Source organism: Ambystoma mexicanum, chromosome 11 (genome assembly GCF_040938575.1).
Source record: "Ambystoma mexicanum isolate Mex_15411 chromosome 11, UKY_AmexF1_1, whole genome shotgun sequence".
Taxonomy (NCBI): domain Eukaryota; kingdom Metazoa; phylum Chordata; class Amphibia; order Caudata; family Ambystomatidae; genus Ambystoma; species Ambystoma mexicanum.
The window spans coordinates 232,422,327-232,439,524 of NC_090934.1; positions in this window are offsets into that span (position 1 = coordinate 232,422,327).

Consider the following 17,198-nt stretch of genomic DNA (forward strand, 5'->3'; position numbering starts at 1 on the left):
TCAACCCTCCAAGACCCCAGCGGGAGCCTCCCTCTTCTTCGTTCCTAAGAAAGATTCCAAGGAGCTTAGACCATGTTTAGATTACTGTGGCCTTAACCAATGCACCTTCAAGGACCGTTACCCATTACCTCTTATTTCGGACATCCTGGAAGCTGTGAGGGGTGCAGTCATCTTCACAAAACTAGATCTCAGGGGTGGCTACCATCTCATCCATATAAAAGAAGGTGATGAACGGAAAACAGCCTTCAGAACACCCTTTGGCCACTTTGAGTATCTGGTTATGCCCTTTGTACTTGCTAATGCCCCCGCAATATTCCAACGTTTCATGGATCGGGTTTTTTCTGACATGTTGTTCCTTTTTGTCATTGTATACCTAGACAATATACTGATTTAGTCCAAGGAACCTCAGAAACATGAAGAACACGTTAAGGCAGTTTTACAGCGTTTACGAGAACATAAGCTCTTGGCCAAACCTGAAAAATGCCTTTTCCATGTATCAACTGTTCACTATCTTGGATTTGTTCTTAGCCACAAGGGTATTGGAATGGATTCTTCCAAGGTTGATTCCATCTTATCTTGGCCTGTTCCTACCACTGTGAAACAAATTCAATCCTTCCTGGGGCTCTGTAACTTTTACAGGAAATGTATACCTGCATTTTCTGATATTGTATACCCTATTGTTACACTATTTAAGAAAGACACCCCCTTTCAGTGGTACTCAGCTCAAGACTCAGCGTTTCAACGGTTGAAGTCAGAGTTCACACAAGCCCCCATCCTGGCTCAACCCGACACAGACCGTCCCTTCCTTGTTGAAACTGATGTATCCGACTATGCTATCGGAGCAGTTCTGAAACAAGAACTTGCTGACAAGATGGAACACCCCATTGCCTATCTCTCCCGTACTTTGACTCCCAGTGAAACTCATTATTCCGTCCTGGAGAAGGAGTTGCTAGCCATCCGACAAGCCTTCACTGACTGGCGCCATCTCCTTCTGGGAGCCAAACACCCAGTACAAGTCCGTACAGACCATCGGAATCTACAAGTCCTACAATCCCTGGAGTGCAGAAACAGCCGTCAGGCCCGCTGGGCCTTCTTTTTTGCCCAATATCAATTTCAAATCCATCACTTTCTGGGGCACATAACATCATAGCCAATGCCTTATCCAGACGTCCTGATTATGAACCCCTTGAGGACCAGACCTTTCCCAAGATGTTTCCCAACACAGTATTCGTAGCTCAAGCTGTCACTCTCCTGGAGGATATTCGAGCCAGGACACAGTCTTCCGAACTTTGGAAGGAGTTTAAAGAGACAATCGATGGAATCTCAAGATAAAAGACGGCTATCTATTCAAGGATACACGGCTGGCCATTCCAACTCCAGGGCTGAGACATAAGATCACAAACCTATGCCATGATACCCACCATTTGGGACACCATGGAATCTCCAACACCCTCTGCCTTATACAGAGACAGTTCTGGTGGCCAAGGATGAAAGATGACATAAGAACCTATGTCCAACCTGTGCAGTGTGTAATCAGAATAAGCATGATAATAGAAAACCAGCAGGTCTCCTACACCAACCAGCAATACCAACAAAACCCTGGGAAATCATTGCCATGGATTTTATCGTGGAATTATCTTCTTCCAGAGGCTACACGGCCATAATGGTTACCATCGATTTGTTCACACATTTGGCTCATTTTACACCTCTATACAAACTACCATCCTCATCTGAACTAGCTGGGATTTTTCTGGTACACATATTCCGGCTTCATGGACTACCTTCCAAAATCATTTCCGACAGAGGGCCCCAGTACATATCCCAGTTTTGGAAACAACTATGTTGGATATTGGGAATCCAGCATGCCTTGTCCTCAGCCTATCATCCACAGACCAATGGAGCTACAGAACAAGTAAACCAAACCCTGGAACAGTATCTTCGCTGCTTCGCCACCAAAGTCCAGGATGATTGGTCACTCTTGATACCTACGGCCGAATCCGCTTGCAACAATTCGGATCATTCAGCTATCAAGACCAGCCCTTTCTTTTGTAGCTAAGGATTTCACCCTTCACTTCTACCATCCGTTCTCCCACATCCTACCCCAGTTCCTGCGGTCGATTCCTCGATTGAAACACTGATCAATGTACACAAAGAAGCAAAGGAACACCTGGAAAAGGCCTGAAAAGATGTTAAAGAATATGCTGACACCAAAAGAAGGCCTAGTCCTTCTTATTCAATAGGAGATAAGGTTTGGCTATCTTCAAAACTCCTTCCTCGTCACCTACGACCAAATAAATTGGCTCCCAGGTATTACGGACCTTTTTCCATAAAGGAAATTGTTAATCCAGTGGCCTTTCCAGAGTCGTGGAAAAGGATTCATTCAGTCTTCCACACTTCTCTGTTAAAACCATATGTACAGTCCACTCGAACTGCTCCAAGATCTACTCCAGTGATTGTCGATAACCAACTTGAATACAAGGTCTCTAGGATTTGTGACTGCAGGTACCGACGAGGTCAACTACAGTATTTGGTCGAATGGAAGGGATATCCTCCCAGTGAGCGCACCTGGGAACCCGTCTCAAACATGAATGCCCCCCGGCTGATACGAAGATATCATCTTATCCACCCAGGCAAATCCAGAGGTGCTGGGCTTCGGAGGAGGAATACTGTCATGAACCGCTTCCATTCTGAACTTCGTGATCCCTGACCCATCGAGAACTGAATTCCATGATCCTTCCAACATGGCAGTTGAATACGAAACACAGCTTACCAGCCTTTAGGTGCTACGTTCACCTTCCTACAAAACAGTCATGCCCCCGCAGCTCTGCGCGTCTCAACGCTACCGCTTGGAGTAGTCAGACGTGTGTTGCCGGAGTTTGCTCGGTGCCTCCTTCCGAGTCCCGTTTCCCATTTTCCTGATTATACTCCCTTTCAGTCCCCTTTCCTTGTCCTACCTTCTTCCGTGCTCATCTTCCTGGATTTCTCCTGTGCTCGGTTCCAAGGCGTTCCATACCTCCGAGTCAGGATACTGTTTCCTTCCTGGTTCCCGGTCCTGGATATTTGAACGCTACTTGGCGTAGGACTTGCAATCCTCACGCTGGAATCCGAAGACCTGCACACGGGCCTGTATAAATCCTGGACCGTGCAAAAGAAGGAAGTCACATCCAAGAAGGTCGCAAGCAAAGAGAAACAGGTGAGAAGGGGAGAGACTTGTGACACCCACGCGTCTTGGAAATTCTGGATATAAATCAACAGATCTCCTGACTCCTTAATTTTTCGAGTCATTATAGCTCCCATATCGGAAGTGTCTGGGTAAAGCACTCGTAGCGGTTTCCATACTGCTGCCCTGCAATTATTTAATGGCGCTCTGTCGTGTGTAGTGCTAATTGTGGTTATACCAGGGTACCCTGCCCGTTTCTACATATCGTCTGCTCTCTCACCAAGTATGGTGATCAGGAGACCTTTAATGTCCCCTATAGCTAACGTGACACCCCCTGTCATTTTTTCTAACTCGTGTATCCACTTCCCGGCTCCCGATATCAGCATTGGAAGCTTGTTTTTCAGGTTTTCCCGATCCATGTGTGGCCATGGAATATATTGTGGTCTTGCTCCCCCTTTTTCTAACAATGGAAATTGGAACACGCAGCCTTCTTTTTCCTTCCCCATAGCTCTTATGTATATCACAGGGGTAACATACCCGCATCGCCGTCTGCCTGGCAATGTCCTTAACCTGTCTACATATGCGGGTGCTGACAGCCCCTCTGACCATGGGGTGTTCCTTCATGCCGGTCAGACTGTGCGGCAGACTCTGATGTCCTTGGTGCGGACTCGCTAGCATCTGACCATCGTACCCCTTTTTCCCTTGGGAGCTGCTTTTCGAGCCGTCTCCCTTCTTCATATGTCTCGCAGTCCGTCTCCTCTCCGGAGTCAGACATTGATTGTTCCCAATTCGCGCAACTCTTTGCGTCATCGTCGTTCTTACTGATTGCTAGCCTATCCAGGGACAGCCTCCTGCTCCCACTACTTCGGGTGACATCCTCAGTGTCATACAGCTGAGTATTTTCCAAGCGCTTGTCTTCTCCTTGGGATATTGTTTCTAGCCCCATTTCATCATATATTTTATCGATCGTTTCCCCGATGCTTCTGGTGTCAAAGTCATCTTCAATATTCACCCCACTAGTGCCTGGTACTGAATCGTACGCAGGGAAAAATTCTTCAATGTCTTCCCATTCTACAACAGGATTGGGGTTTTTAACTTCCCGCTCCAGATATTCTGTCTACGCTTACGTTCAATATCATTATCAAATTCTTTGCGCTTCCTGGCTTCTTCTCTGACCTTATCTTCTTCTCTTCTCCTTTCATTTCTACATTCATTTGTCCTTCGAACTTCCTCATCTTCTCGTCTCCTTATCCTTTTTTCACGTACTCTTTGCTCTTCTTCCAACCTTTTCTAATTCTGTCTGTACTGGTCATAGGCTGCTTCCTGTTTGTGATCGAGCTGCTTTTCTTGCTCATCGCGATATAGCTGTTCTCGCCTCAGCCTATCTTTCCTTATTATTCTCTCGTCCCTTAACTCCCTTTCCTTCTCCTTCTCCCTTCTCTGTGCCTCATCAGACTTCTCTCTTGGTCTCACATCATCACTTCCTTTCCCATTGAGTTTCAACAATATCTGTCCTCCCAACCATCTATCCCAAACAGCTATCTCATCAGTTCTGTCTTCACTTCCTTTCCATTTCTTTCCCTCTCTCTCTTTATCGAGAGGTGCACTTGTCTGTGCCTGACCCTTCCTCCCATCATCGCGTCTCTCCTTGTCCTTCAGGACTGCGGAGGTAAGATTCTTGTCCTGATCCTTTCTCGGTTTTCGTCACTACTGTAAGTATGTGACTCATATGCCGGGTTGCTATACCCTGTGGCTGCCTTAGCTCTCTTAATGGGTAGAGTCCCTCTGGCTTACTTTCCTCGGTTTCTGTTTCAGGTGGGGCAGGTGGCGTGGTAGGCATCTCACACCCCTCCGTGCATACGTTTAATATCCAGTCAGCAGGTGGCTCTTCATCCTTCGATTGTTCAAACATTTTCCAAAGTTCTAGAACAGCGAGGCGTTTTTCTAGTTTTTTGCCTGTATATGTGGCATGCAAGTAAGTCATCATGTGTTGTAAGACGGCTTTAGATAAGGACCCGTTCTGTGGCCACGGCATAAACATCTTGTGGGCGGTAACCTTAACCCTCTCGGTACTGTATTTCTTAAGCTTGGATGCATGTTTAGGCAGTTGTTTACATAGGTGTGCTAGTGTAGTAATATCTTCCATGCTTAAACCTGTTTCTAACAATACTTCCATGTAACTTCACCACTCCCTATAATATGGGCGAGCACCAATACCGCAAGCTCCAACCAATCTTTTCCCGCCAAAATTTTATATCACCAATTTACTCAAGAACTTCAATTCGTGTGCGATTCCCTCTCAACTACAGAATCGCACAAAACCCCTTCATCAATTTCAAACAACAAGGAGACAAATTTCCTTATGTATGACACATCAATAGAACATGTATAGACAGACTAGACAGACACCAGCTGGACACAGATATCTCGGCCTTCTAATCAATACCCCGACATGGAGTTTAAACAAACTCCTTTTACGACGTCTTTAACCGTAGTAGCCTAGTCTTTCCCTATTATATGGGACTATGAGTTCACGTTTCTTCTGACCACTATATTAAAGCGCAGGAACAAGGTGTAGCCTCTCTCTTCTCGGGTGTCTACCCCGGTATCCTTTCTCTTTATCTCAGGTGTCCGCACCGGTATCCTCTCTATTTTATCTCAGGTGTCCACCCCAGTATTCACTATTTATTCAGTTATTCTCAAATCATTATTCCCTTATATATGTATGTACAGTCTTCTCTACTTCTGACTATTTCGTTTTTCTCCACCTCCCTCCGTTACCTTTCCCCTTACTTGTTCTATTGCTTAAAGACATTTGCCAAAGCATCAGTTTTTCGTTTAACTCACCGCTCGCATCGTTCCTCTCTGGACCCTCAGGATCACCGCCTCCGTTACCGCATTTCTTTAGTCTTTCGTCTGATCCACTGCCCGTAGGAATGGAAGGGTTTATGTTTGTAAAATGGGTGCCTTCAAACCCACTGCAGTTTTTTGGACAAGTTTAAGCTATCATTGTCCATGGGAAGCTTCACAGTCTACTCGGCCAAAATGGCGAAGGACTTGTGATATTGCCGAAGACCTAGAGTTACTTCGTGTCGGCGGTCAATAGGTGTTTTATCAATAATTAATATTCAATAGTTGATGGTCCAAACCATCCTCTTCTACCAAGTGTACCGGAGGGCGGAGCGACCTCTGACGGGCCTATGGGATCAAAGCTCACCCTCAAGTACTTTAAGACGAGATAGCTGCACCTTGAGGAGGATGGGGTGCAGAATTCTCTTACTCCTACACCAATTAATAAGGACAAGTCAATGGTTTGGCAAAGGGAAGTCCGTTTAAGGACAAGTACAAAAAATGGGGAAACAAATGGAAATCAACAGTGATGTGATCGCCCGTCTCGCTTCAACTTCCAAATTCTTCAATCAGACAGCAATAGTTATAGCAGATTTTCATCATCGTTGACGTGTTACACTCAGAGTTTGTCATGCAATTCTATTGGTCGGAAAAGGTAATTTAAGTATAGGTGCTATATCTGTATAGGGTAACAGAGTGTGAGGATTGGATAACTCTTATCGGGAGGGCGTCTAAGCCCATCCCTCTACATCACTCGTGAAAGACGTCACTAAAAGTACAACGTCTCATTGGTTCTACTAGCTATAGGACCTTAGATTATTTGGTCTATTGTGATTGGGTGGGTTACACCCCTAGGCATAAATCTCCACTTTAATTAGCAGCATGTAGAATGGACACCCAGATGCGGTGTGCCCCAAGAATCACCCTGCCTCCCTTCCATCAATCAGCACTTTAGGGCTATGTGTCAATTAGTTGGCAGAGGATGGCCTCGAAACTGTAGCTTCTTATCAGGAGAAGTTATGGCATCCTCTGGGTTTGGATGACATCAGACGTGGGTACCTCTTTGTGCTTGGCTGGTCACGTGTCAGTTCACTGTGAATCTGCTTCATTCTCCCTCTATTTGTGTATTTGATTCTTTCTTTAGCCTTGCCACCTGGCTGGGCCTCCTTATCTCAACCTTCACTGGCTGGCTGCTATGCTCTTAAGTTTCGTTTCTTCAGAGTTGCCGCTCTCCTCCCTTCCTGGAGTTGACCTCGAATTCCCAAGCATGAACTGCTTCTTACTGAGTTTCGATTCCGCTCTTTCTTCTGACTTTGTGCTGGTATATGAATCCTGGCCTGTTTGTCCTCTACCATCCTGGGCTTAATTCTGCTTTTGTTAAATGGAGTCGCACTTGTATAATGTGCTTCTTGAGGTAGATATATAGTTGGCGCTTGCCGCTCTATCCTCCTACTAAGCATTGCAAGCAGCACCGTTTCCTTAGCTTCTTGCGTTCCAAGTCTATTTACAGGCATTTAGCCAGTTGTATGTTTCCATCCTGCTTTATGGTTACGTTTCTTTATAATTCAATATCGTCTCTTCTTCTATGTCCATAACATCCTTATTCATATCATTTCATCGTTATGTGTCATCTTTTGATTGTCATTTCGTTCATCTGAACGTCTGTCCGGGCCATTGTGTTGTCACCATTCGCCTTCAATTAGGGCCCTTTGGGTCTCTTCAGGGACAGTTTGTAAGTAATCTTCATTTCGCGTCAGCTGCTGGTACGGTTGTCTCAATGGGTACCGTGCAGCCCTTGGTTGTATGGTTATTGGCGCTTCAATAGGTATTGCTCTTCTGAAGGGTAGTGGACAGAGCCCCACTGTGGCTCTCTGTTGGTTTATTTGCTCCTTATACGTCACATATCTTGGTGAGTATGCCCCTGGTATTTCGAAATGGGGGGCTGGAGTGCAGGCCTTATCTGGGACCTGCTCTACACTGGCATTTACAAAATGGACTCCCTATGGTCACATTCAGGTTTCTTAGTTTGCAAAGTTTATCACATGATGCGATTTGCTTCTGGCCAACATACTATTCGTACCATTCGGGCTATGTGATTACTTTTTCGGTATAACAAACCCTCCTTTTGGCCTTAAGCAAATAGCATTATCATCCAAACATTGCGTCCTCATCAGACCAGGTGTCACTTTCTGAACTACCCAGGTCGCTATCATTATCATCAGAAATATTGATTGCCATAAATTCCTTAATTATTTCATTTTCGTGTTTCGGACCATCATTTATCATACGAGGAGGAGGCTTCACAGTCGTACTAATTGTCTATACACATTCATTTGAAATTATGGAGCAAATGGCTGGCAAGCATTGTATGCAACAACAGCAGAATATGAGGATACTGAATATCATAACAAAGATTGCAATTAGTTTCCATCCCCAGGATCGTAACAGCTCCCAGAGCCATGAACCTATGTTTACATTCCAGCCACCTGTGGGGACATGAATTTCAGAACTTAGGACATGCAATTTCTTAATTGCTTCAAATATTGTAGAGGAGGAGTCACAAATACACAGCACGCTGATCCCACTAATTTGCATACACCTCCACGAACAGCCAAAATAATATCGAGAACCATTCTATTCTGAAGTGCAACTAGTCTGATTGCTTTTTGTTCCAATGTCATATTGTAAGGTATGCCAGTAGTTCCATTTATTGTTTTCTCCAATACCCTGGATAGTTTTCTTATATTCCATGAGTTTATTGCTTGTCCCCAAAAGGGTATAAATTATTTTGTTTTCTAACATTGAGGAACTTTTTTGAGATATCATAGGCCTGTACCTTCGCGACCAAATCGGGGTTACTTGGTGATTATTAGCCTTTTTAGGGTTTTTGTCTTTTGTGGTTGGTTCTTTGTCGCATGAGTGTAGGTCACTACAGAGACACTGAGTTCCTCTACTCCATTTGTAAACTGGTTTATTTGCTCCTTATACGTCACATACCTTGGTGAGTATGCCCCTGGTATCTCGAAATGGGGGGCTGGAGTGCAGGCCGTATCTGGGACCTGCACTCCAGCCCCCCATTTCGAGACCTGGTGGGATTGAGCCCAAGACTAAAGGGCTTCATTTACAAAAAGAACATTATTCTTTGTGTGAACCGTAATGACACATTAAAGGCCCGGATTTGAAAAAGGCGCAGGTTGTGCGCCGAAACACGTGTCATCCAAGAGGGGCTGAAAATTCAAAATAAAAAACTTCATCAAATACAACTGAACTTTTGGATTTGTCATTCATAGCAAAAGGAAATACACCAGTAATTTATCTTGGCGCAAATAAGTGCAGGCACAGTTGCAACTTTACCTATAAATGATTTTGCTATGTCCCCAAAAATGTGCCCAGCTGTATCATCTCGTTGTGGTCGAGATGTAGATAGTTTTGCTATTTCGGAAGTTTTGGCAAGGAATGCACCAGGTAAAAGTATCCCTAAATAACAGGTACCATCCCAGCTTCTAGGTAACCATGGATAAGCTTGGTCTCCACACACAGAATAGACAGAACCTCCTATATATAATGGGTTCTCTTCTTGCTCAAGCACAGCAGTATTCATGCATCTAGTAAATGTTCCCACTAGGTGGGAACCTTTTTTTCGTAAGCAACATGGAACAGAATGTGGACTATGATTAATAGTATAGGAGGGAGGCATGGCATCCTTTTTTCCAACCGGAGCCATTTTGAAAGTAATTAGGGACTGCTAGGGCCTAGAGAATCTATATATGGGACTGTTCGATGCAGTGTTCATTTTGCTCCTATTTGTGAACATGGAACAACCTAGCAGTGCTAATACCAATCTTTCAAATTCATTTATGTTTGTTCCGTCAAAGTTTCCAGTGACACTATCAGTCCATCTTCCAAAAAATAGAGCTCTTAATGATGTATAACAGGCAGTGCGAAGCAGTAGAGGATGTATACACCAACCCATTCCTCTTTCCCCGTGCTGGGGTAAATGTGAACAAACCCAGCAATTGGATCTATTCAAGATAGCATGAGTCATATTCATAATCAGTAATACATTGTTATTATCATAACCTTTTCTGTGTTTCACATCTCGTGACTGAAGAGTGTACGAAAGCACCTGAGCTGGGGTGCTTATAGTGGGAGCATTGACAGTTGGCAATAGAGTTTTCATGGGATGCATAATTTCCAAGTACCAAAACATTGGGATCAATATAAATAAAATACAGATAGGTATGGTAATCGGGAGCAGGTTAGTCTTTGTAGACCAAGTCTTTCTTGAGGCACACTTAATGTCAATGTATATATGTCTATCAAGGCAGCATCGGCAGCATCAGTGCAGGTGGCAACAGGAGCGAATACAGGCATGATCTATGAAGCTTATTTCAAGGAAAGTTTCTCAACGTCCGTCGGAAAAGTTCTCCACAACAACACACGTTGGCAGCAAAGATCAAACAAATTCATTTCAGCCTGCTTAAGATGGCAGCAAGCTGGCAGGAGCAAGTATCAATATCAATTTTATAGTGTCGGTACCTTTTGCCCCCGCTTCTTCACGCTAGGTTGCAAAGGCCTTCACTTTCAATGGTAACACCGAGAAACCACGTGTCAGAGCTCTCATCCGATACAGCTCATACGCTCTCTTATCCTACGCCTCCGTTCCCAGCCTGTCTGTGAGCTAGAAACAAAGGCAAAACAAAAGCTGCTGATTACTTCAGATTTCGTGAATACAGATTGTGCCTTATAGCTCCAGGTATAGTGTGTTCGATGAATAATGCACTGTCGTTGTTTGCAGTGGATGCAGAAACAGTGCCAATCAGTGATGCAATTTGTGATGATGAGGCAGCAGTCGAACAATGTTGAGGTAACACTGATGTTTCAATTTTCATTGCAATCTCCCCAGCCCCCTTCTTGGGCTCAGGAAGGACTTTTGGCTGAAATTCGGTGATGCCTTTGTGATCAATCACGGCTGTCTTACTTTCGACATCAGGATTATCGATCTCTTTCTCATGTGTCAAAGGAAACAGGATTCTTTTCATGTGTGTTGCGTGGATCCAATGCTTTCGAACATTCACTCGGACTGCAGTCTGCGTGGCCAGTAACGCCTGATAAGGTCCCTCCCAGCACGGTGCAAGCGACGATTTACTTTCAAAGTTTTTGACAAGGGTCCAGTCTCCCGGCTGCAGACTACGTCCTGGGCCTGTATATCTGACAGGAAGAGCCTCCTGCACCTGCTGATGATTCAAATGCAAGTTTTGAGTCAACTGTTTACAATAGTGAATGAGCAATGGGCATTCAACATCCTTCAATCTCTTTGGACGTGGCACATTCCAGACATTCGCTGGTCTCCCCATGATTATTTCATATGGGGAGAGGCCAGTCCTTGCCTGCACAGATGTGCGCATGCACAGTAAAGCTAGTGATAATGCATCGGGCCATTTCAGATTGCTTTCGGCGCATATCTTGCCCAATTTGTTTTTCACAATTCCGTTTCAGCGTTCCACCAAACCGGCACTCATCGGGTGTCTAGCTGAATGGAATCGCTTATCGATTCGGAGGCCTACACAAATCTGTAATATCACGGCCGCTATAAAATGCGGACCATTGTCTGACCATATGACACGGGGTAGCCAGAATCTGGGAAAATATTCTTTTAACATGGATTTAGCTGTTGACATGGCTGAACAATCTTTCAGGGGATAGGCCTCCACCCATTTGCTAAATGCACATACCAAAACGAGGACAAATTTATAATTCTGGCATCTTTCCATTTCTATGAAGTCAAAATGGATGACCTCAAAGGGCATAGAGGGAGGACCAAAACTTCCTACTGGTGTCACTGTTCCTTTCCTGATGTTATGTTGTAAACTAGTCATGCAATTCTGAACCAATCTCTCAGCAGTTTTCTTAATGTTGGTATTGTACCATACAGAATCAAGGTGCTGGGAGATCTTTTTCGCACATATATGTGTTGGACTATGGGCCATGGTAACCATTGCCATAACATATGCATTTGGCAACATCCATCTATTATTTTCTTTGTCCACCCAACAACCCTCGGGATCTAATTCTGCTGAACCCTCGGAACATTGTTTTATTTCATCTGGAGTTGCTTCTGCTTGTATCTCCTTAACTGTCTCAATTCCGTCCTCTATCATGCAGGACACTTTTTCTGCTGTTTCGACATCCATTTTTGTGTGTAAAGCAATGTCAGTTTGTTTCGTGATTCGGTCTGCAAATGCGTTTCCCTTTCCTACATTACACATTATTTTCTTATGTGCATCACATTTCATTATTGCTAACTGCTTAGGAAGCGCAAGTGCTGACAATAGTCTCACTATTAAAGTACAATGTTGAATCTTAGTTCCATGTGACGTCAGAAAGCCCCTTTCAGCCCATAATCGGGCAAAATTGTGGGCCACCCCAAAAGCATACTGGCTGGCAGTTATATGTTTACACTAAGGTTTGCAGAAATTTCACATGCTCTGGCTAGCGCTATTATTTCCAAAGCTTGTGCTGAGTTATATGAGATTCGTTTGCTCTATGCAATAGTTTTCAGTGTAGTAATGGCATAAGCAGCAGTAGATGTGCCATTCGGCAATTTAAAACAAGAGATGTCACAAAACAGTTCTCCATCTGGCTCTTTCAGGGGAGTTTCAGTTAAATCAATCCTTCCTTTTGTCTCTTGCTCAGTAATAATTAAGCAATCATGTGATAATTGTTTCTCACTCTCTTTTTCACTGGGAGGGGGCAGTATCTCGGCCGGATTTAAAGTGCAACATCTCTTAATTTGAATATGCAGTGCAAATAGGATAATTTCAACCATGTTAGTCGGGCGGATGTGAAATGTTGTGTTTGCGTTCTATTTAGTAGAACGTCTAATGAATGGGGTACTATCACGGTTAAAGAGTGACCTAAAACCATCCCCTCATTTAGTTTTACTGACGCTGCAGCTACAGCAACAGCTCACAAGCAACGTGGCAAAGCACATGCAACAGGATCCAACGTGGAAGACAAATAACCGCATGGTCTATTTCTGCCCCTGTGTTCCTGAGTCAAGACAGCCAAAGCACATCCATTCTTTTCATGCACAAATAACATAAAACACTTCTCATAATTTGGCGTGCCCAAAACTGGAGCTGAACATAACGCTGCTCTGAGCAGGTCAAAAGCTTCTTGACACTCCATGTTCCATGGCAAAGGTAAGGTAACATCCTTCCTTGTCAATGCCACTATGGGTTTCACAATCATTGAAAAATTAGCAATCCACTGCTGAAAATATGAAGCCATGCCAATTAAAGCACTGACTTCCTTCTGCGTGTTTGGACTAGGCATATCAGAGATGCTTTCTATGCGTTCTGGTGTCAATCTTCTTCCCTCCTTCACCGCCCATATACAAGCCGGCACTTCACACAATTCAGTCGGCAATGGCATGGATACAAATTGCAATACAGGAGTTTTTTGTGGCGAAATTGTCAAGTACACTCCATCAGGAGAACAATACATTACTGCATTCAATTTCTTCAACAGATTCAATCCCAACAAATTTTCGCTGCAATTTCTCGTCAAAAGAAATGGGCAAGATTCAGTCAATGGACCTAGTGTGATTGGCACTGGTTGTGAAACTGGACTAATTACTGGCGTACCTGAGAACCTGTCATGACCACTACCCCTCTCCCTGGTAGTCAGGCCCCCTGGGCCGCACCACAGTGTCTCATCATGGCCCCAAGGGCCCAGTCATGTCCCCCAAGAGTCTCTTGGAGTCAGTCCTGGCACCTTTGGTGCCAGGCTCATATGGCAGAAAGGGGAGCTGGAGCTCTCAATGGCAGTGTCACAACATTGATGCCCCCACATGTTTCAGTTCCAGAACTGAACCATGCGTTCTAGCATCTAGGGTGTGGTCTGGCCTGAAGGCACCTGGGATACCTGCAGGCTATTTAAGCCACGCCCAAACAGGAGAACACGCTTCGCGTTGCTCTGCTCTCACAGCGTGACGTTCACCACGACCAGTCGGATCATCTTCAGCATTCCGGGTCGACACCTGCAACAACAAGAAGAAGAATATCATTAATACTCTTACCTGTTTGCGAGCCAGCTCCTGTCATCCGCTCCAGTGTCCAGAACATCCAGCTTCTCGGCGAACGCTCGCTCTCTTCCTTGGAAGCCGTAACCTGGGGGAAAAAATAGAAGAGCAGCATTAGTAAGCGTTTATTCTTCACATTTAAACAACCATCGGCAGTCCCACGCTTACCTGAGTTGAACTAGCTTCTGGTTCAAGGCCATTTCGCTCTTCCGTCTACCTACAAGAGAAAAGGGCAAGACTGATTAACACGCACAATTACTCGGAGGTAATTCGAACAACATCTACTCACCGCTCCGCATTTCCTCAGCAGGTATCATCCGGAACATCACGGCAGCCTGCAAGAGAAGGACAACACAGGTCAGCACACGGCAAGAAAAGCATATAGCGCCGTGCTCCGAGCTTTCACTTACCATCTCGAGAACAGCCCCAGCCAGCACAGATTCATCAGAACTCCTTCCGCACCTAAAAGAGAAGGAAAGACATTAACAGGGGCAATTGCAATTACGAACAAGCTGTCAAAACAGCAGACTTACCTGGGAAAACATAGTCGCAGCAGGACTGGACTCACAGGGCCCGCACCAGTGAAACAACTTGGTTGCGGCGCGCCCATTCACAACGCACCCCTGCACAGAATGCAGGACAGAGAGCGCACCATATCAAAAACCAAGACTATGTCCTTGGCAGAACAAGAACCAGAGGGAGTGGGTCCAGGTCGGAAACAGTCCAGCCAGATTGTGTGGTGTCCCTGTGGATACCAGGTGAGCATTACAGAACCCTATTGAGACATTTTTATGCCCTGACAGTGGTATATTTGGAATCTGCTGATGGTCGATAGAACATTTTTGTGCACCTGTGTCCACTAAAAAAATGTGTTCCCTATTCCCAACCTTAATTTCTACATAGGGAACTTTCTGGTCAACGAGAATAGGCACTGGTTCCAACCCCTGTTTCGGGCCGTCCTAGTGGAACAGTACATCATCAGATGTAAAGTCTCCAGACTAATATGCATTGGAGGGATTATCAAAAACATTTCTACCATTCATTGTGTTCCGTTGTTGATTTTGATTAACCTGATTATCCTGAAATTGTGGTTTCATCTGATTTCTGTTATGGCCTGCTATTCCCAGACTACCTCTAAACGGTCTTCTCGAAATATTCCCATTTCTATTGTGTAAATGCAGGCACTGTGCTGCCAATGTCCTTCTTGTCTACAATAGGCACATTGGTTTATACCTATTGGACCCCCTTGCAAGTTAGATGATAATGCTAATTGGACTCTAGACGGTGCGTTCCAGCCACCTCTATTATTGTTTGCTACCTGTTGCCGCAACACTCTGGTTTTCAAATCTCCTTTCTCCCTTATTTCCTTATCCTTTTCTGAATTTACTTGATTCTCATAATTTTGGGCCATATGTAATACTTCGCTTTGTGGTTTTGCTTGACATGCACTTTCAGATGTCATTATTGATGTCTGGATTTTCAGTAACAATCCTCGCACAAACTTATCTACGAAATAATCTCTTCCCATGTTCAGTACTTAGATCTTGACCACTAAAATCTGCAAATACATCTTCAAACCGGTTAAAACAATCTGTCGCTCCCTCCGATTTGCCTTGTAAGCAAGCAGTCAATTTATCCCAAACTATTCTCTTCTCAGGCACTAAAGTTTTCAATCTCTCTACTATCCACAAAGGCAGAGTTAAAATTACTTGCGGAGGCTTCTCCGCAGCCTTTCTCTCACTATCAACTTTAATCAAAGTTTCCCATGTATCGCCTAGCACTGGCACATCATTTATACTTCTAATCTGCTTCCATATGTCTGTAGGAAGAATCACAGAGAACAATAAATAAATGTCACTCAGTGTAAAAACAGATGAATTTCAAACTGAGTCAATTTCCTTATAGAACCCCGCCGGATTTTTCCTAATGTCAGGGACCGTCTGCTTTATAGTGTTCACTTCTTGCCTAGGAAAGGGAACATGTACAAACTGTGCTATATAATGGGCTTCTATCGTTCGCGCTGGAGTCGCTCCATTGGCAGCAACCTCTATTTCGGGACAAACGTGGGAGGCACCTCCCTCAGGGGTAATTGCAAAGTAGGGGATTCGACATCTGTTCGTCTATTAAGCAACTAAGCCAAATCAAGTGAAAAAGCCGCCGTTCCTGTGTCAGGTGAAAATGCTCTTTTATAAATTGTCATTAAATCAGCAGAACAACACACCTTTTTCTTCATAAATTCTTCCTGCCAGTACTCCACCATAACCTGTAACACCTTTCTCTGCATTTCTGGTGTATACTGACTGAACATATCATGCACTTCAATCGGGGAAAAAGCGGCATCCGTAATCCATCTAAGCGCGTCTCGCGTACAAATTCGCATCTCTTCACTAACAGGTTTCAACGGCGGAAGAAACCGTTTCTGGACATACGACATATGCAGTTCACCTTTATTCATTATCTCTTTATACAACCGATCAAGTTCTCGCTTAAACACAAATATTTGCCCTACATGTTCTTGTATTTTCGCTGCATTATCTCACAAATTGGAAAGGACAATCAAATCACGCAACTCTTGCGGTACCACTGTATTAGTCAAATCACTCCATATTTTAACAAGGTAATCTCCCATACATTCTAACAATTCTGTTCGCCAAGGCCTCTATGATCAGATATGGAACTTTGCACAGCCACTTCATCTCCATCATCAATATACGTCTCAGCCCACTGTTTCAGTTTGTCTTTCCGTCCCTTGCTAATCGTATTACGAGTCAGCCTAACACTTCCTCTTTCAGGCCCCATTGATGCAGAACTGCCAACTAAAGCGTATAACTCATGTTCTGAAGGAGGTGGAGGAAATTATGTCAGGGACGCAGATGGGACGGCTACTGCAGGTGCGGATGGAATTGTGGGAATAGCAACAGGAGGAGGTACATAAGGAGGCAGTGCAACTGGGTCAGTGCTTGAATGTTCATTTCTTCGCTCATTTAGTATCTTATTTATCAGTTTGTCTGATGTATGCAGATCTTGTGAAGGATATATTTTCGGTATGTCTAATTGGAAGGCCCTATCCATACTCCTAATGGTTTCTGTCTGCTTTTGCTG